This window comes from Sapajus apella, unplaced genomic scaffold, assembly GCF_009761245.1.
Source record: "Sapajus apella isolate SASKATOON/1434 unplaced genomic scaffold, GSC_monkey_1.0 scaffold83, whole genome shotgun sequence".
NCBI lineage: Eukaryota > Metazoa > Chordata > Mammalia > Primates > Cebidae > Sapajus > Sapajus apella.
In genome coordinates this window covers 7,366,243-7,386,165 of record NW_022437023.1, presented here as the reverse complement: position 1 = coordinate 7,386,165, position 19,923 = coordinate 7,366,243, and the positions used below count along the sequence as shown (strand labels likewise).

Sequence of the window (19,923 nt, the reverse complement as noted above, 5' to 3'; positions counted from 1 at the left end):
TGGCAGACCCAAGAGGGGCAGGGAAGGCAGTTGGCAGGCCCAGCTCATAACTTTTCCCAGAATCACCAGTTGGAGACGCCTCGGTTCTTCCCTTGAGGAAGTCATGGGGAGGGAGAAGCCTGAGAGTGGGCAGCAGGGTTCTCCACCCACATGTACGTGTACTCATGCCCCTGGCCCACTCCCAGAGACGTTGACTTAGTCTGGGAAGGGAAGGAATGGGCGTTAATGTTTTGTAAAAGTTCCCCAGGTGATGCTAAGGTGCTGAATATTGACGATCACAGACGATCCTCTCTTGAAAACCAGAAACCAGGGCATTGCCTCTGGAAGGGATGGAATTGTTCCTATGTTACAACCATGGAAAAAAGTGCTCAGGAAGCTTGAGTATCTTGCCCAATGTCCAGAGCTAGTAAATAGAATAGTAAGGATGAGTAATGGCAGCTAACAAATGGGCTTTCCCCCAATTTAGGCCACCCTAAATTGGAGGAAATTTGTGAGGAAACCTCCACACTTGGAGGTTTGCAGCCAGGTTGGAGCCAGATCAACTAAACCAGCCATTCGCGAGCTTCATCGTGCATCAGAATTTCCTGGGGAGCTTGTTAAAATGCAGATTGCTGGGCCCCACTACGGAGTTTCTGACTTAGAGAGAACATTCTGTAGCTGTAAGAAGAGATGACCACGGGGCTTTGGAGTGAGGCATACCTGGGTTGTAGGTACTACTTTGCCCCAGCTAACAATATGACCTTGCCTGCTTTTCTTGACCTCTCTGGGGCTCAGTCTAGGAGTTAACGTCCACTGACTTCATTTGTCAACTAGAGATCACAGTAATAATGACCTAACGTTTTCCTTGTGAGTTGAAGGAGGGCACATGAGGCAGCTGGGGTGGTGCATGACCCATAGTGGAAATGTGGATAAATTGCAGGTGTCATTTTTGCTGCTGTTATTTAGGGATGCCTTCTTTAAGAAGGCTGGGGGGAGGTTTGGGATGCCGGAAAGAATACCAAGAGATAGAACACCAAAGTGCGAATGAACTAAGTCTTAAAGGATGCAGGGACATGAGTCAGAAATGGAGCAGAAGCCAGTGCACAGAAGGGAGGATGAGGGAATCTTGTTCAGAGGGGAGGTCTGCTGCGAACCTGGCCAGCAGAGGGGCTGGATTTTGAAGTCACCCAAAATAGAACTTCCTTCTCTCAAAGATTGCAATCCATGTTTTCCCCCACTCCTCTTCTCTCTGGGCCACACTCCACATGCCTGTGTCCAGACTCATTTGTTAGAACTTCCCCCCACCCGCCACCCTACCTCCAACCCTGCCCTAGGGACTCAAGGAATCTTAGCAATGTCTCCAACTCCAAGTTCTGGAGGAAAGGAGGCAAAATATAAGGGGGAAGCCCCCTCTCTGGGCCTGTGTCTTTGTATGACTTTCCTCAGTCCCACAGACTTCCCTTCTCCCAAGTTAGGGCCCTTCCAAGTCAGCATCAGCCTGGCCATCTCATTAGAGGTATCCAAGCCAAGAGGGGAATCCACAGCCTTCTTCCAACCACTCAACCACAGAGCCCTCTCTGCATCTTCGCCACCCATGCCCCTGCCTCTTTCATAGCTATACTCAATGCATATCCCCTCAAGCCTTCCCTGATGAATCTCACTGGATGGCCAGAGTTCCTTCCTCCATATGTTTGTTCATTCATTCATCCATTCATTCCACAAATATTCTCTGAGCACCAACTCTGCGACCTGGCACCAATATGAAAAAGGACACAGTCCTTGCCCTCCTGCAGGCTAAAGAAGAGAGCACTAGATCTGGAGTCCAGATTTGTAGGGTCCAGCCCTGCAGGGTTCTGTGAGCCGCTCCCAGCTGGTGCAGAGATGAGAAATTGTAGAAGTAAACGACATAAGATATAGAGATAGAGATAAGAGAGTTTGGGCCTAGGGGTCCACTGCTACCCAAACTGCGGAGACCAGCAGTGGCCCCGAATGCCAGGACACTCTCACTTTTATTGAGTTGCAAATCTAGGGGCAGGGTACGTAGGGCATGGCCTTGGTGGTCAGAGACTAGATAGGGTGTGGCAGTGATCGGGTCAAGTATATCGCGTGTCATTCAGGTAGGGGCTCAGGAATTTCTGGCACCTTAAGTGAGCATAATGCATCAGCACCTTTTCTATACTTATGAAGAAAGAACAAAAACATTAAGATTTACATTACTATTACTGATTATCTTTTCTGAGACAAAAGGAACCAGGTGCAGAAGCAGGGTGTGAGAGTGGACATGGAGCGTGACCACTGGAGCACAGCATCACATAGAGACAGTTAAGCCTCCGGATGTCTGCGGGCCTCCCTGACAGCCATCAGGGCTTACCACAAGAGCTTGGATAAGCGGAGTTTTCTCCTAACTTCCCCAGGAAGGAGATGTCTCGGCCATTTTGGACACCTCCTTCCCTAGCTGGTTAAACAGCGGGCGCTTTCACAGTGCTGGCGCTGTCGCACGGCCGAGGCACCCTCCAGCAGCCCTTATGCGGGTGTGACAGAGGGCTTAGAGCATCTTGCCTTAGTGTCATTCATTTCACAATGTCACCCCACCCCAGGTTCATACTTCCGACCTGAGAGGCATTAGTAAAGGAATTAAGATCGCCTATGAATAACTAAGATCTCCCATGAATAACAAATAACTACTACACTTATATTTCTAGTTACTTTCTTCTTCATTATTTATATGAAAATAGGCTGAGGCCTTTTGCTCTGGCCTCAGTGCTTATAGGATCTCCCCCATAGACAGAGTTGGGGGCTCACATTGTCATAAGGAAAAAATGGAGCCCCATTTCATGTTCCTCAAGTTTCTTCTAACAGGAGAAGATATCTCCCAGCCCCTGGTGAGACACAGTCAAATCTTCCTGCTCTCTCTCTCTTGCACACAGAAAATACATAAAAGAAAACATACTGTATCAGACACGGATAACACACTTCATGACTCCATGCTGTTCTCCACCCAGCAGACTTTAGGAATTTGTCTGAGCCTCAATGCATATCGTCTTTAGTCACCACCTGGATGCCTATGTCCAGCATCTTAGCTTAATGACCATGTTAACCAGCATTTATTGCCCTGCTTGGATGTGCTAGGCACTGGAGGATAAAGAGATGAACAAAATACATTCCTGAGCACCTGGAGCCCACTGTCCAGTGGGAGAGTCATGACATAAACAGATAATCATGATACAATGCAGGAAGCACACAGTGACCAAAGTAAGGCATTGTGGTGTGGGTGGAGAGAGGCACCTAATACAGCTGCCTGTTGACAAGGAGGACACCAGGGAAGGCTTCCTGGAGGAGACAACGCCAGAGCTCAGTCTTAAGAGAAAGTGAGTCTGAGACTGAGCCTGTGCATTGGCCTTGGCTCCTGCCACTTCAGGTCACCTTAATCACTTCTCATTGACTTTGGTCCCTTCCTTTCTCTGCCCTTCATCTCAGAATACCCAGGGCACTAGAGCTTTTGGAAATGTGAATCCAAGTGTATGTGGTGTGATTATGGCTGAATTTTCTCCTTCCTTTTATTTGAGTTCATATGATAACACCAATAGCATGATGCTGATGATGTAATAAAAGCTTAAAACATAAAGCGAGAGTTTATTTCCTTCTGACTATTTTTAGGTGGTGCCCAGATACCCCCTTGGCATTTCAACTCCAGGGCAACCGAAGCCAGAGCTGATTTCAAATGTCGCACATGATCCTCAACAGCTATTAGTAGACAGAAAAGGGCAGGGCTTCAGCCAACTTGAGGACTGAGAGTCAGGGCCGTACCAGGCTCGGCAAACAGGAGCTACAGCTGCAAATCAAAGGCCCCTTTCACTAGGGAAGCAGAGTGGAGTTGAAGGATGTGCACATCACACTTTTTCTCCAGTGCAGTCACCCAAACAGTGAAAAATCATGGTCCTAATGAGTGAAAAAACGATGTAGGTATTCACATGCATACAAATAGGAGAATTTGAAACCCAACAAGCCCCTCTCTAATCCGACATGAAATATTCTATGACAAGGTAAGAAGTATGCCCTTACATTTTCCCCTGGTTGAGCCAAATGAAACCCATACCCATTTCCCTGGGGGATGTTGTACATTATTCAAGGAGCTACATCACACGTCACTGAGTGCTAAAGAGCCATCACCGCAGACTCGTTTCTGAGAAGCAGCAAAAGCGTCAGGAATACGATGGGGTCAAGAATCCAGAATTTTTACGTTCTAAACTTGGCTCTGCCCCTAACAAGCTTCAAGACTTTGGGAAAGTGGCTTGACTTCTCTAAGCCTTACCTCATTCGTCTGAAGAGACCATGATAGGACCTAACCCACAAGGCAGTGGTGAGAACTGAGTGAAAACTCAGGAGTAGGGCTGCTTGTCAGATACAGAGGATTTCACAAGGAAAATATTTAAAGTATTTCCCAACATATTTCCCTCTGGAAAATGCCAGTGTTTAGTTCTTTTTTTCCTTTTCTTTCTTTTCGTGTACACTTCTAATATCAGAACTAAGCCAGGACCTTGTTTTCCCTGGGAAAAGAAGACTGATATCTTCCAGAACAAAATGGTGTGTAGAGGGAGGAATGGTTGACACAAGGTAATGATGTTCCTTGTAGACAGGACAGGGCAATAGAAAACCTTTCTAGGTCAGGCATGGTGGCTCAAACCTGTAATCCCAGCACTTTGAGGGGCCAAGGTAGGTAGATGACTTGAGGTCAGGAGTTTCAGACCAGCCTGGCCAACATGGTGAAACTCTGTCTCTAATAAAAATGCAAAAAAAAAAAAAAAAAAAAAAAATTTAGCCAGGTGTGGTGGCATACACTTGTAATCTCGGCTGCTTGGGAGGCTGAGACAGGAGAATCACTTGAACCTAGGAGGCAGAGGTTGCAGTGGGCCGAGATCCCGCTACTGCATTCCAGTGTATTCCAACCTGGGTGACACAGCAAGACTCTATCGCAAAAAAAAAAAAGGAAGGAAGGAGGGAAAGAAGAAAAGAAAGAAAGAAAGAAAGAAAGAGAGAGGAAGGAAGGAAAGGAAAGGAAGAAAAGAAAAAAAGAAAGAAAAAACTTTTCTAGTACTAGGAGGAAAGAAAGTGTACGCCCAGGATTCCACTCCCTTCTCCACCTCCAGAGGGGAGTGGTGGTTTGTGGTATCACTAGAAACAACTCAATGACTTGGAGAATTTCAGAATAGGGGTGCAGGGCTGGGGAAAGGTCATGCTCTTTGGAAAACCCTGCCTAAGCCCAGCTCTGAGCAAACATGGCTGGCAACAGCTGAGGAAATTACCTGGGGGCTGCCCTCAGGCCCACCCATTTAGAAACTGCACATCCCAGAGCAGCCACTGGACTCTTGGACCTTCCAGGGATGGGTGGATGTCCTGGCAAAGCCAGGGGCCAGAGGAAGCCCTAAGCTTCCGCGGTGGGTGCCAAGTCTACCCTCAAAGGCCCTGGGGACAGGACCAGACCTGGCCCCTTCAAGGGAGTTCAGCACATAGGCCCATGCAGCAGAGAGCAGGGCACAGCTCCAAGGAGATCTGCAGCCTCAGGCCCTTCTCTGGTCACCTTGCTGGAGTTTCCCCAGAAAGCCAGTTCATATGGGGGAGGGGCACCGGGAGCCACTCTCACAGGAAGTTTGAATTTCCACTTGATGGGACCTTGCTCCAAAGCAACTCTCTTAAATTAGTGACTAAAGTACCTTTATTTTTCACACTAAGTTTTCATTGCAAGTTATCAATTATAGGAATCAATTACTTTTCCTGCACAGCTGAGCATCATGTATTCATTTTCACTGCCCAGTTAAGTAGGTCTTCAATAAACACGAGCTGCGTGATGTGATCATCATCATCATCACTACCACTAAGTGGGTTATTCCCAGACAGATAAAGGGAAGGGAAGAGGAGGACAAGAGCAAAATGTAGTCCCATTTTTATATCAGATCTGAGTCCTCGGAGGGCTCAGGGAGGCTGGCTGGCATGGGATGAAAGGGAAGAAGGGCAGCCTTTGGGATCCCCTCACCAGGGAGTTCATCTGCTTCTTATTTGACACAAACTAGTCAAGCCCTGCTTTCACCCAGGTTTAATTGCCAGTGACCTGTCAGCCCCTCTACCTTTTTCTCACCAAGGGAGCTGAAGAAGAGTGAGCATCAGTGCACCTGCCCTCTAGTGTACCTGTCCCTCCAGTGCACCTGCCCCCAGTATACCTGTCCCACTAATATAGCTGCCTCCCCAGTGCACCTACCCCCACAGGCTCCAGTCCCCACAATGCACCTGCCCTCTCAGTACACCCACCTCCCCAGTGCACCTGCCCCCAGTATACCTGTCCCACTAGTATACCTGCCTCCCCAATGCACCTGCCCCCCAGTGTTCCAGTCCCTGCAGTGCACCTGTCCCCTCAGTGCACCTGCCCCCTAAGTACACCTGCCTCCCCAGTGCACCTGCCAGCCCCCAGTGCCCCTGTCCCTCAGTATGCCTGCCCCCTAGACCACGGACCTGGACTGTTCAGGCAGGGTCTTACAAGCCTCTTGATCTTCTCGCCCATTTACTATCTTTGTGGCCTTGGCAATAACACACAGAGGTTAAGAGCCAGAACTCAGGAGTTAGACTTCCTGGGTGTGGATCCCAGAGCTGCTTCTCGTCTGCTGTGTCATCTTTGGCAAGTTACTTAATCACCCTTTGCCTCAGTTTCCCCATGTGAAAATGAGAATACTAATAGTAATCTGCCTCAAAGATTGTGGGGATTAATTAGTGGGTCATGTACAGTGATTAGGGTAGCATCAGGCACCTATTCAGCACTAAGTGTGAATAAGTCACACGCTCTCAATGAGGTCTTTCAAGGGTATCTGAAATAGCAGCCCCACTCCCAGCACCCCCCATCTCCCTTCCCTTTATTTTCCACATAGACTTTTCACCATCTGAGAGACTATACCTCCCACATATTTATTATACCTCCCACAAGAACATAAATTCCATGGAGCATTTTTCTTCATCATTCATTGCTGTATCCGCAGTGACTAGAATTACTACCTGGTGTATAATAGACCCTTGTAATAAAGAAGGAATTTATGAAACTTAACTTACTAACCATATAGACTTATAGGCAAGTTACATAATTCCCCACATGCCTTAGTTTACTTATCTGAAAAACAGAGATGATGCCCACACCCTCACAGTGATGTAAAGATTAAATGAGGCAACATTTGTAAATAGTCCCACTCCAGTCCTTGGTACATGGTTGACCTGAGAGGCCAGCCTCTGCCTGACACAGGAAGGGCCTGAAATGGTTAATCCCTGGCTCTCCTCCCCCACGCAAAGCCAGGCTGGACTGCAGAGCCACTGGCAGCTATCCAGGTGGAGGCTAAATGTTAGAGGTGTGTGCCTGCAGAGCTGCCCTGGTCCTGATGCAGTCTTGACCCAGGCAGCGGGGCCCCTCGCCACCCCCTTCTGCTGACGATGCTGCCTGGGCCTGGAGCATTTGGGAGTGAAGGAGCTGAGCAGTGGGAACCTCTGCAGGCCCGGGTCCCACGCCACATCCTGGCCTTGGGGGAGGTGGGCCCAAGGCCTGGACTTGCTTCCCAGCTATTCCCAGGCGGCCCGCTCTCCTGCTGGCCCAGCTGCACTGCCTGAGCCGGAGGGCTGCAGGGGTAGGTCTGTCAGCATCGCTTGTCCCTACTCACGAGGAAGAAGTGGGCCTCAGCACAAGCACAGTCTGGACTCAAACCCCCTCTCTGTCAGCCCTGAAGCCCACCTGCCTCCCAGACTGTGGGAGGGAGCGTGTAGAATGGCAGTCACAGGGGACCCATTGGAGCCCAGTGACTCCAGCCTGCAGCTTCCCAGATTTCTCACAATGCCCCAGCTTCTCAGCAACTTCCCTGATAGTCATTCCTCTCCACGACTAACCCAGAAAGAGATGAAAATAGATAGACACAGGCTTCAGTGTGAATGCTGCAAAGGAAATAAATGCAGTCTAGCATTTGCCCCATGATCATCCACTCCACAACTGTCTACAAACTCCCACTCTGGCCCAGATACGGCACTATAGGATGTGGCATAAAACAGACTTGATTATCAAAAAGCTCCCAGTTGGAAAGAGGGTATAACCGGTGAGCAGGCCAGGATGGGGGCAGAAGCATCTTGGTGGAGATGTACAGGGAACGACAAGTACAGGTGAAGGGTCTCCAACTCAGCATGGGAAAGGAGGGAGCAGCATGAGAAATCTAGAAGGGTGATACCAAGGTGCTGCTGTTCAACAACAACTTGGGGGAGAACAGAGGAGCTAATGAATGGGGAAATATTTCCCACCAAGGGACCAGCTCAGAACGGCTCTGGGGAGAACACCAGCATCAGCTCCTATCCTCTCTACCTTCAAGCACTTTTGCCAGAAACTAAGCTCTCTAAGGGCAGAGACCAGGTTCAGCCTGCATCCCTAGAATGGGAAAGGGGATATATGGCAGGCTTTGAGTAGAAATGTCTGAGTGTGCCAATGCATAAACAAACCCCTGAAAGTGAGATCGCTACTGACCCAAGGACATGTTGCTTTTTTCTTATCCCACAGACATTCACATAAATTCCTATTGCCCAATTTCCTCTTGGTAAGTGTAAGAACCTTCACAGGCTATAAACTCTCTAACTGGTGCCAAACAAGGTATCACTCAGCCTCCATCATGGTCATCTTTAGAGGGAACCAACTGTGGCGCTCTGCCCATCACCCTGAGTGCTGCCAGCCTCCCTATCCATGGTCACCACAGTCACACTCCTTTGGTACACCCTGGGAAAAGCTGTAAGAATCACATGCCACTGAAGATAATGGCCAGAAAGTCACTGCCAATGTTTGTGGCTTAGTATTTACAGAAAAACAAGATCATACTGTGCTTACTATCCATAGCCAGTCATAGGCGCATGTGCAGACCCATTCACATACCCTGTGTGGAACACGCAGCCCACTCCCCAGGCCCCTGTCATCACAAAAGTATACAAGGAAGAGACGCCAGTTGGATTTATCTGTTTAAACAACATCCCATGAAGCTGGTCCCTGGGTAAATTATCCAAACAGTAACAATTCTTGCTTCCTTCCTAAAGAAAAACTGAGGAGAGCATAAATTCTCCTTGCATTTCTGTTATTCATTCATGCAGTCAATATTTAACAAGGACCTACTATGTGTTAGCCCCTGCCACTGGAACAATGCTATAGTTTGCATGTCTGTATTCCCTCCAAAACACATACGTTGAAACTTAATCTTTGTTGTAACAATATTTAAAGGTGGGGCCTTTTGGGAAGTGATCACGTCATGATGGCTCCACGTTCATGAATGGATTAGTGCCTTATAAAAGGGCTGGAGGGAATTAGCTTAGGCCCATTAAGCCCTTCCATTCCTTCTGTCATGTAAGGAAACAGCGTTCTTCCCCTACGGAGGAAGGGAAGGAACACAGACATGCAAACCATCGCATAGTTCCGGTGGCAAGGGCTAACACATAGTAGGTCCTTATTAAATATTGGCTGCATGAATGAATAGCAAAAATGCAAGGAGAACCTATGCTCTTTACAGTTTTTCACTAAGAAGCAACAAAACACCATCTTAGGAGCAAAGGGCAGTCCTCACCAGACACCAGCTCTGCTGGCACCTAGATCTTGTACTTCCTAAAGTCCGGAACCATGAGAAATGTGTTTTTATTGTTTATTGTATGATATATTGGCACAAATGGACTAAGACATACTAGAAATGCAAAACTGAACCAGTCAGAGCCTTGCATTCTAGAAGCTAGTAGTCTAGTGACAATCAGAAGAGTGGTTTTCAAATATTGTGCTCAGCACTTCATCAGGGACAGGCCTGTGGGAGCGGAGGTGAGGGGGAACCTACCTACCTGACATTGGTGGTGAGGAGGAGGGGTTAGAGAGATTTTACAGGTGTGGTGATTTTTTTGACTGAGTCTTGAAGGATAGCTAGGCATTCCCCAAGTAGCAGGGAGGGCAAGATTCAGAAATGTGAGTGGCAGGGCAGACAGAACTTAGATAGCTGGCAGGGAGATGACCTGAGAAGCAGTCCAGGGCTCAGACATGAAGGGACAATCCCCCTTGAATTCTGAAACTGGGTTTGGGATTTGCCAAATTCCGCTTTGGTCCTTTAAGAGAATCCATTCTCAGATAGAAGAAGTCAAGGGGTTTCACACGTCACACAAAGACAGACGCTGAAAAGTAATCCAAACATGGGGACCCCAAGGAAAAGAGTCAGGGAGAATCCTCCAGCCACTGTCTGAAGCCCAGTTTCCCCACTATCCTTCCAGGCCCAGGGGCACCTCCATGAGCCCCCACATACAGAGCCAAGGCATGAGTGACAGCCACCATTCCCTGGGGTGACCAAGCGCCATTCCACAAACCCAGACCCAATAATCAGACTCTGAAAAAGACTATCCCTTCAGCTCCTGGATAGCTGTGCCTTCCCCTATTGGGATGTCACACTCCCCACCTGTGTGTGAAAAGACTCAACTCCTTTCTCTGACATGATCTGCAGAAGGCCTCTCATACAGCTGCTGGGATGCACAAGATGTTGAGAATGGAGGTGACTATCATTTCAAGATCCTTTTACAGGCAAGAAAGCTAAGGCCCAAGAAGCCGGTCGCTTGCCTCGGGACCCATAGCAAACTCATGCCACAGCCATGTCTAGAACCCAATTCTCGAATTCACAGCACAGAATTCCTCTCTCACTATAGAATAGTTGCAGGCAAATCCTCCTTTGCTTCCTGGCTCCCCCTGAGTTTCTACTGAAGTGGAAACAACAACTACAAAAATGCAACACAGAAACGAAAATTCAAAATTCCAAAAATCTTAGCCAAGATTCATTCATGAATGTTTCTCCTAAATATTGTGAGTCCGGCTAGGATCCAAGCTATACAGCCTTTCTCTTTTCGTATTCCCTAATACTCCAGAAACTAATTCCCAACTTCTGATTTCTTCACCTTGGATTTTCTCTTTGAAGCCTGGAGAGTACTTAGAAACTTCTCTTTAACACGGGAAGATTCTCCTAACAGTCATTCCAAGAGATTTGGATTTGCCAAGTTGAAGTTACAGAAACCTGTGACTATGCATACTGATTATTATTATTTGCCTACCATTAGTATGCTTTTTCACATTTCACATCTGATTTTTTATGTACATTTTCTTAATTTTTGTGTGCAAACAGTTCTAACACGAAGAAAAATCATCGGCAAAAGGAGAAGAGCAAACAAACCAGCCTGGTGTGCAGGGATTTGAGAATTTCAGGAGGATCAGGAGGCAAATTGGGTCTGTTCTCCAGGAAAGGGGAGCTATTGGTCATATCAACTGCACAACTGATTACCTGAGGATTCCACTGGAAATGAGAGAGAGAGAGAAAGAGTCAAGAGTCCCCTAAAACCCCAAGTGGCTTCTCCCCAGCTTTAGAACACCACAGAGTTGTCACCTTTTAAGAGACTTGCTTTCCTAGAATGGCCCCAGCCCCTCGCTGTGGTCTCGTGCTGTGAATGACAAAGTACTCAAGGCAGGGAGCCCCAAGAGTTCCCGCAGGTAAGAAGGAGAAGACATTCAAGATTTTAAAATATCTGCTACTAACTGGCAGTTATTTGAACTAGTTATAACAGAGACCAGAAGCAGGCCGTACAATCGCTTCTTCCCAGTGCTCTCCTCCTGAGCTGAGCAGACACTAGCTGTGTGTTTATTATTTCTCCCAAGGCAGCCACGTCCCAAGCCACCAGGCAGAAGCTGGACCAAGACACATGTCTGATGGGGAAGGAGGCCAGGTTCACTGCACCAGGCATTAAATATGCCTTATCTCATATTTGCCAATACCCTCTACCATGGGGGCACATATAATGTGAAACTCATCCCCATTTCCCATTAGAAATTAGAGGTTCACAAAACCTAGACTGTGTGCTGGAATTGGTCCAAACTGTGTGCTGGGCCATTTAGCAATGGCAGAGCAGGACTGGGTCTCTCTCTTATTCCATTCTACCCAAGAGGCACCAGGACCACTGCATGTAGGGTGCCGGCTGTGAATGGCAAGAGAATCCCACATCCAAAGAGATGTATGAGCCCCCCCTGCCTGCAGGGCTTGCACACCTGGGAGAGAGTACACAGGCTGGACACTCAGTACAGGCCAGTCCCACTTATGCTCCCTCCACTCCCAGGCCCCAATTCCCACCTGCCCAATCACAGCCATGGTGGGAGTGGGGGAGGGCATATCTTCTCCCTGGTACCACAGAGTGTATGTGATCAGGTGAGAGGGTATGTTTGTGTGTGAATGCACAGCCAGGCTCAGGCAAGTGCCCCCAGCCACACAGACACACTGGCAGAGCTGGGCTACTTCTACAGGAGTATGCTTACCTACATTTCCCTCAAGGAACAAAGACCACCCCCCGCAACCTTTTTTTTCTTTCTGAAACAAAGTCTCGCTCTGTCACCCAGGCTAGACTGCAGTGGCGCGATCTCAGCTCGCTACAATCTCCACCTCCCAGGTTCAAACAATTCTCCTGCCTTAGCCTCCTGAGTAGCTCAGACTACAGGTGTGCACCACCACGCCTGGCTAATTTTTGTATTTTTAGTAGAGACGTGGTTTCACCATGTTGGCCAGGCTGGTCTCGAATTCCTGACCTCAGGTGACCTTCACGCCTCGACCTCCCAGATTGCTGAGATTACCTGTGTGAGCCACTGCACCCAGCCTAACAAAGAAAAGACCCTTTTTAAATTCATACCCAGGGCCTGCATGGCTAAGCAGCCTCTCTGATCTGGCTCCCTCTTGGCGGCTGGCAGGTCAATGACTTGGGCACCCCTGAAGCCACCCCAGGTCACCTCTCATCACTCTCCTCCAGGAGCTAGACAGTTGGGATAACCTGGCTCTGGAGAATAAGACTGGCAAGTCCCAAAAACGTCTTTGTGTCCCGCCCGTTATTCTCATCCAGCTATCCTTGCCCCATGGCCCTCACCCATGATAAACACATGCTGGAGGAGGGAAGAGGAACAGAAACTCTGTGCTCTGGACCCTGCCTGGAGCTGGCTTCCCAACCATGCGACTTCCGTGGCACCTGCTCTTGCTGGGAAGGCACGAGTGGGTCTTCTCCAGCTCACACATTCACCTCCCTCAGCTTGTCCTTCCTGCAGGACCTGGCCAGCCTCTGCTGCATGCTGATGCAAACCCCTCTGTCCTGAATCAGCAGAACCACCTCTGTCAGGGATGTGGGGTTTGTTTTCTTAATTAACTGAATATGCTAACAAGGGAGCCCGGGAGCTGGCAGGGGCCTGGCCTTCAACGGCTGCTAGAAAAAATTCTTGCTTTGAAATCTGGATCTCTAATGCCCCACATGGGATGTCAAAACAAACAGGGACACTCGATCCTGCAGCACAGGGCCTGGGGCAGGCTCAGGTTACAGGGCCAGAGATGGATTTAGCTACAGGATGCTATAGCAACCAACAGGTGACCAGATCCTGATTTCCCAAAATGGCACAGCTAGACCCCAAAAAGCCTCCTGCGGGGGCACAGGCTCTAGGGGGATGGGGAGAGGTCACTGGGATTTATGTCAGCAATACTTCCTGAGTGCCTACTGCCCAGCAGGCATGGAGCTGGGGGTGGGGGAGGCAGCAGAGACAGCCAAGTTCTACTGACTCCTGCTCTTGAGGAGATAAAATTAGGAACAAATTACTAATGTACAGCACAGAAGGCCCCCAGAGCGGAAAGATTTACTATCAAGACCTTCACTGATAATGTTCACTGACTCCTAATGTAGAAGACAGAAAAGGGTAGAGTGGAGTCTGGAGAAAAGATGACCAGAATGACCACCCAGAACCCAGCTGAGAGACGGTAAACAGAGAGTGGAAATACAATGGAGCATCATGCAAAAGCAGGGATGACGGCAAGACCCAAAACCCCAGCAGGAGGAGGAGGGAAAGGAGATGGAAGAGAACAGAGAGGCAGGGGTCCTGAGCCTCCTGCCTCCAGCCTCCTGGACGGGCAGGACATCTGATCCAGACAGGATGCTGATTGCCCAGCCCCATCTAAGGGCCAAGGCACCAGGCCTGCATGATACAGCCCTGGATGCCCCCAGGGTGGTAGGGCCCAAGCTACATGCACAGTTTCCTACACCAGGGATCATGCGGTGGCCTTCTCACCTAACAGCTGGGCCTCAGGAGAGGTCAGAGGCTCTGAATGACCAGAAAACCTCCCTCTTTGGGAGGAAGTCACACAGTGTTCCAGGGAGGCCCTGCACTCCCACTTCCCAGCACAAGTCGTCCCATCTGCAAAGGCCCAGAATGGAGCAAGTTTGCCGGAAGTCAAAGATGCCATGTCAGAGCAGAGCACCCCAATCCGAACTCAGGGGCCTTCCTTCTTCCTGACTTGCCTGTTCCTCTCTGAGTCTCTGGCCAAGGTCCATCCTGAGCTTGAAGACCAGGAGGTTAGAAGATTTGGAACCCCCAAGCTGCTTTGCCTCAACCTAAACCCCCCCGTTTTCTTCACCCCCCAGAAGATGGGGATGTTGAACCATTTCCTCTTGGGACACCCAAACTGCACCTCTCCCTTCTTGCAGTAGAATCAGTGCAGCTGTCCGTAATCTTTGGGCCTCTGAAGCATACAACGTAGAGCCCAGTTTAAGAAACAAAGCATTAAAAGTTAAAAACTATCATTTTAGGAAACCACTCGGTGCCAACTTGCACAGAAATACAAACTTGAGGACTAAAATCGCATGCCAATAGTAGGTTTTATGGTGGTCATTCAGATGATTCAGAATAAATGCCTCCAATTTTTAGAGTATTATTATTAAAATGAAAACAAAGAAACATTTCTCGAAGAAAAGCACATTCTCAAGCAGAGTCTCAGACCTTGAAGAAAACATTCACACCACGTTCCCAGGGGTCTCTGGGGCCCAGTGTGAAGGCTCTGGCTGGGGGTGAGGACCCAAGTTACAGAGTTAGGCTGCCCTGGACACTTCCCTGTCCCAGCTGTGTCCTGAGCACCCTCCACAACGGCTGGCGCACAGCAGGCCAGGAATTCAACTTTGCTGAGCACACAAATGAATGGTTGGATGAATTAAGAGGTTCATCCTGGCTTTGGAATTTACTAGCCCTGCATCTTTAAGGCAAGGTCCTTAATATTTGAGCCTTAGTTTCTTCATCTGTGAAATCTACAAAATTAGTCACGAGTCAATAAACTACTGCAAGAATTCAATGAGATGCAAAGCCTTTGGCAGAGTGATTGGTACCTTCGAGGTGCAGAATAAAGGGTAACTTACTGTTACTTTTCAAAAATGGCTTTAATCTCACATCCAAAATATCTTTCCAGCTCTGCACACCTTCCCAATTCCGTCATGCCATGTTATGTTTTGGTAAATCCCCAGCACAAAGCCTGGCACAAGTAGGAACACAGAAAACATCTGTTGGAGCATAATTTAGCAGAAAGCGTCTCTGATTTGGAAACCCTGGCCTCGGATGAGTGCCAGTGGCTGAGGCTAGCATTTCCTACCTCCTCCTCCATGAGAAGCCACCTCTTTGTCACAGACCCCAGCCCTCCAAACTGTACCTGGACATTCAAGGCCAGGAAGCTCGCCTGTGTCCATGCCACAGGAAATGGGGTGGGGGGTATTTGCGCTGCAGAGGGTGGGGGTGCTGGCTGAGCCCATCCCCCTGCTGCATAGACCTCTCCTCCCATTCTTTCTCACTCCAGCTCTGGGGAGCGTGGGCCTCCCCCCAGGCAGTGTTCCCAGGCTTCAGCAATAACAGGCCCTCCATTCTTCCCTGCCCTTGGCAGACCTGCCTCCTCCCACTACCACACTGTCCGCTGCTGCTCATGGGCAGCTGCCTCAATCCAAGGAGACAACGCAGACCTCTTTGCACCCAGGCCTGGTGTGTCCCCTGGCCCTAGGAAGAAGAGGAATTGGTCTGAGTCTCCTGCCTGAGATAGACTCACAGGGTCACTCATTTCACCCTCAGGCTGCAAAATGTCATTGGTCTCTGGCATCTTCACAAACAGCACTCACTGACCACACTTTGTTTTTCCCAAATGAGGGAGAAATCTGACATCTGCCCCTCCCAGATCTTCACTCCTTGGGCCAGGATCCAGCTATGTTCAGATGTCAACCCCCAGCTCCCTGCCTCAAGATTGACAGCCACTGGGAGAAGGGGGGTGTCTATCCCCCAGGTTCAACACTCACTACCCACTGGAGATCCCAGCCCCACCTCTGTCTCCTCCTTCTCACATTTGCCCATCAGATACCATTGGCAAGAGTCACCAGAATTCAACCCAAAGTCTGCAATCCACAACCCAAGGAAGAGGATGTAACGCGGCTTTCTTTCACTTACCAAGTTTATCCAGCTATTTTCCAACTTTCTTTTTGGGGACCCTGAGCTCAGTCCTCAAGAATTATCTTCTGATGTCCCAGAGCTGGGCATTGGGAGCCCAGGGCCATAGCAGGGGGCCGTGGACAGGGAGTCCTTCTGTGGGCATGGATTCCTGGGGTGGGGTGTGCTTGATTTGAAGCAGCACCCCCTCCTCTGGAGGCTTCAGTACTAAAATCCTGCCCAGGAGGGTCTCAGCCACAGCCCAGCAAGGGAGGCAGTGCCGCCGTCAGTTGCAGAATGTGTGGCTGTCTTTCTTAAAGGGACAGCCTGCCCCAAAAGCCCGACAAGGGTGGAAATGCTAGAGAGGAAGGAGCAAGGGAAGATGAGCTAGCATTCTCTAGGGAAAGACTCTGAAGAAACACCAGTCTGTGACTTGACACGAGCCTCATCCTGAGGTATGACAAGCTTCCCCACTTCCTGATATGAAACATGGAGGCAGAAAGACCCTTCCCCAGGGGAGGATGCCCTCCTGGAGCTCCAACTGCAGGGCTGAACTCACACAGAGGGCGTTGCGATAACCCATGAGAAATACTAATTATTTACTACATACACAGCACTATCTTAAGTGCTTTGCATGAAGAAACGGATTTAGTCCCCATAAGAACTTTAGGAGGTAGGTATTCGGAGCGTTATTCCTGTTTTACAGAGGAGGAAACCGAGCCCTGGAGACAGTAAACTGCCAAGTCTTACAGGTAACACGAGGGAAAGTTAGGATTTGAACAAAACTGATTCTACTGGAGCTCAGCCACTCATCTTCCACCAATCTTGTCTGGAGGATAAATTCATTTTTTCATCTTTATGGTTTTCTGTATTTTCCACATTCTAAAATAAGCAGTTATTCTGTATCAAGAGAGAAAAAAAATAAAGATTCCACCTTCTCTCACTAGAATATTTCAACCAAGACAAGACTAGAGCAGGAAGATAAATGTATTCTACATGGAAGTTCCAAGAGGAAGGAGAGCAGCAAAATTAACAGGACAGTGCAGCAAGGCTATGATTAAATCTATTTGAGTTAAGTTTTGCCTATTATAGATCCACAGGAAGGTTTTAAATAAAATTAAAGCAATAGCGTCGTCTTTCAGCCAAAACTGAAATTAAAAGTTTTTTTTAAACCTGGTAATTGAAGAATTCGTGAAGTTCAGGCTCCTTATATATTATCCAAGACCTTTCCTAATTTGATCACCAGCTCCCTCCACAGCTTCCCCCACGTGGTCCCTCCCACGCCACCCAGCCACCAGGCCAGATTACCAGAGGTTTCCATAAACCTCTCCAGCACGCTGCCCCTCGCTTAGGCTAGGATGCCCATTCCCTCCGCCTGTGAATTCTTTGCCATCTTTCCAGACCAGGTTAAACGGTCAGTGCTGCCATAGAGGCTTCCACCCCCACGAGCAGAGTGGACTTCTCCCTCCTCTGCGCTCCCACAAGCTTTGCCCATTCCTATGGACTGAATGTGTGTGTCCTCTCAAAATTCACAGGTTGAAGCAGAATTCCCTATCTGATGCTCTGTGTAGGCAGGGCCTTTGGGAGATGATTAGGTCATGAGGGTGGAGCTCCCTTGAACAGGATTCATGCCTTTATGAAAGAGGCCCCAGAGAGCTGTCTCATCCCATCTGCCATATGAGGACATAGTGAGAAGGCTGTGTCTATGAACCACCAGACATTAACTCTGCCAGTGCCTGGATCTTGACTTCCCAGCCTCCAGAACTGTGAGAAACAAGTGTTTGCTGTGTAAGTCACCCAATCTATGGTATTTTGTAAGAGCAGCTTGACCTAAGACACCATCCACAGTGTGTTGGTGCCATCACATTGTATGCTAATTCATTGAGCCTCTGTTTTTCACTTTTCTGTCCCCAGCACTAGCACTAAAATTCTGTGGAGTCAGGCAGCACAAGATAGTAATTCTTATTACTGTTTGACAGTATGTTTAGTATTCCAGGCACTTCCTCATGAGTCATCTCATTTGAACTTCACAACAATGAATAGGCATTAGAAGTGTCCAATGTTAGTACTGGAGGAGGTAAGTAGTGTTTGAGGTTCTTGTAACTCTGCCCTTTGGAGATTAGGTTTGCCCAGATGGCCTTGAAGGATTGGCCAAGCTCCCCAAGCCCATTTTCAACTGGGCCAGACTGTTTCTACCCTCCTCGCCTTCCACAGGCCTCCCAGTGCTCCAAACCAACATGCTCTTGTCCTCAGCTTCCCTCCAGCCAAGCAGAGCACCAGTGGGCCCAGAGATGATGATGATGATGATGATGATGATGATGATGATGCTTGCCAGCTGGGGTGTAGCCAGCATTCTCCGTGAGCTAGCCCCATGCAAAATCAGCAGAGCACTGACGAGGGGCCACATCTTCAGATTAGAACCCAGAACAATTCTGCCAGTTTTGTGGAGGAAAACCCTGTTACACATCCCCTGGGCTGTACCCCCTGGCAGTGGGGTCACTGAGAGAGGGTGTGGACCAAAGGCACGCAGAATGTCAGACCCAGAAGGAACCTTAGAAATCACATTGCTCAGCCCCAATCTAGACAGAGAAATGAGAGCGCAAACTCAGGAGGGACTTGTCAGAAATACAGAGTGACTGAGCAGCAAAAAACACAGAGTGACAGCTGGCTCCTGAGCCCTTTCCGATGAATCTGATCCAAGCAAGAAAAAAACAACCCAAAGAGTGTATACTATAAAAGGATGTCACAAAGGCCAAATTAATTGCAAGGCATTCTTCGATTACACAACACACAAATAGGTTTTCAATGCAACACCACACACAGAAAACATGTTACAAAGAAAACAGTACAGAAGAATAACAGAGGAAGATTGTCAGTAACAGTATTAAAATTTAGTCAACCTGGAGGTCAGGTCATGCTGCATCCCACCTCCTTCCATGACCTCCCCTATGAACACATCGAGCAGGTGGAGCTAAGTCTAACACTATTTCTACATTGTGTTAGCAGAATGCATTAATATCAAAGTATCACAAATTAATACTTTTTTTCATCCTCAGATAAAATAATTTATAGTTGTGCTAGTTGTTGATTTGTAGTCAAATACCGTTGGTCCCCACCCTCGAGGGCACACAGCAGATTGTACTTCCTGGGGACTTGTATTGGGCGGGGCCATGTGACTAATTTTGGTCCATTTGCTGAAAATAGAAGGTGAGTGTCATAAGAGTTAATTTTATATGTCAGCTTGGCCATAGGACCAGGTATTTGGTCAAACACCAATATTGAGGTTGCTGTGAAGAATTTTTTTTTTTTTTTTGCGACAGAGTTTCACTCTGTCACTCACCCAGGCTGGAATACAGTGGTATGATCTCAGCTCACTGCAGCCTCTGCTTCCTGTGTACAAGCAATTCTCCTGCCTCAGCCTCCCAAGTATGCTGGGACTACAGGCATGTGCCACCACACCCAGCTAATTTTTGTATTTTTAGTAGAGATGGGGTTTTACCATGTTGGCCAGGCAGGTCACAAACCCCTGACCTCAGGAGATCTGCCCACTTCAGCCTCTGAAAGTGCTGGGATTACAGGCATGAGCTACCATGCCCAGCCAGATTTTTTTTTTTTTTTTTTTTTTTTTTTTTTTT

The 19,923-nt window shown here is 48.4% G+C and overlaps 1 protein-coding gene across 5 annotated transcripts in view; it reads right to left on the bottom strand.

Moving 5' to 3' along the window:
• The window catches only part of DAAM2 (dishevelled associated activator of morphogenesis 2), a 117,462-nt gene that overhangs the window by 68,404 nt on the left and 29,135 nt on the right, over nt 1-19,923 (bottom strand). Inside the window, exon 1 of one of the 5 annotated variants that reach the window (XM_032253637.1) lies at nt 16,310-17,538. The exons of the other annotated variants lie outside the window; for them this stretch is intronic. The gene's annotated coding sequence lies outside the window, so the exon portion shown is untranslated. Of the gene's footprint in view, nt 1-16,309; nt 17,539-19,923 lie in introns of those variants that run through there. 5 annotated transcript variants of the gene reach the window in all.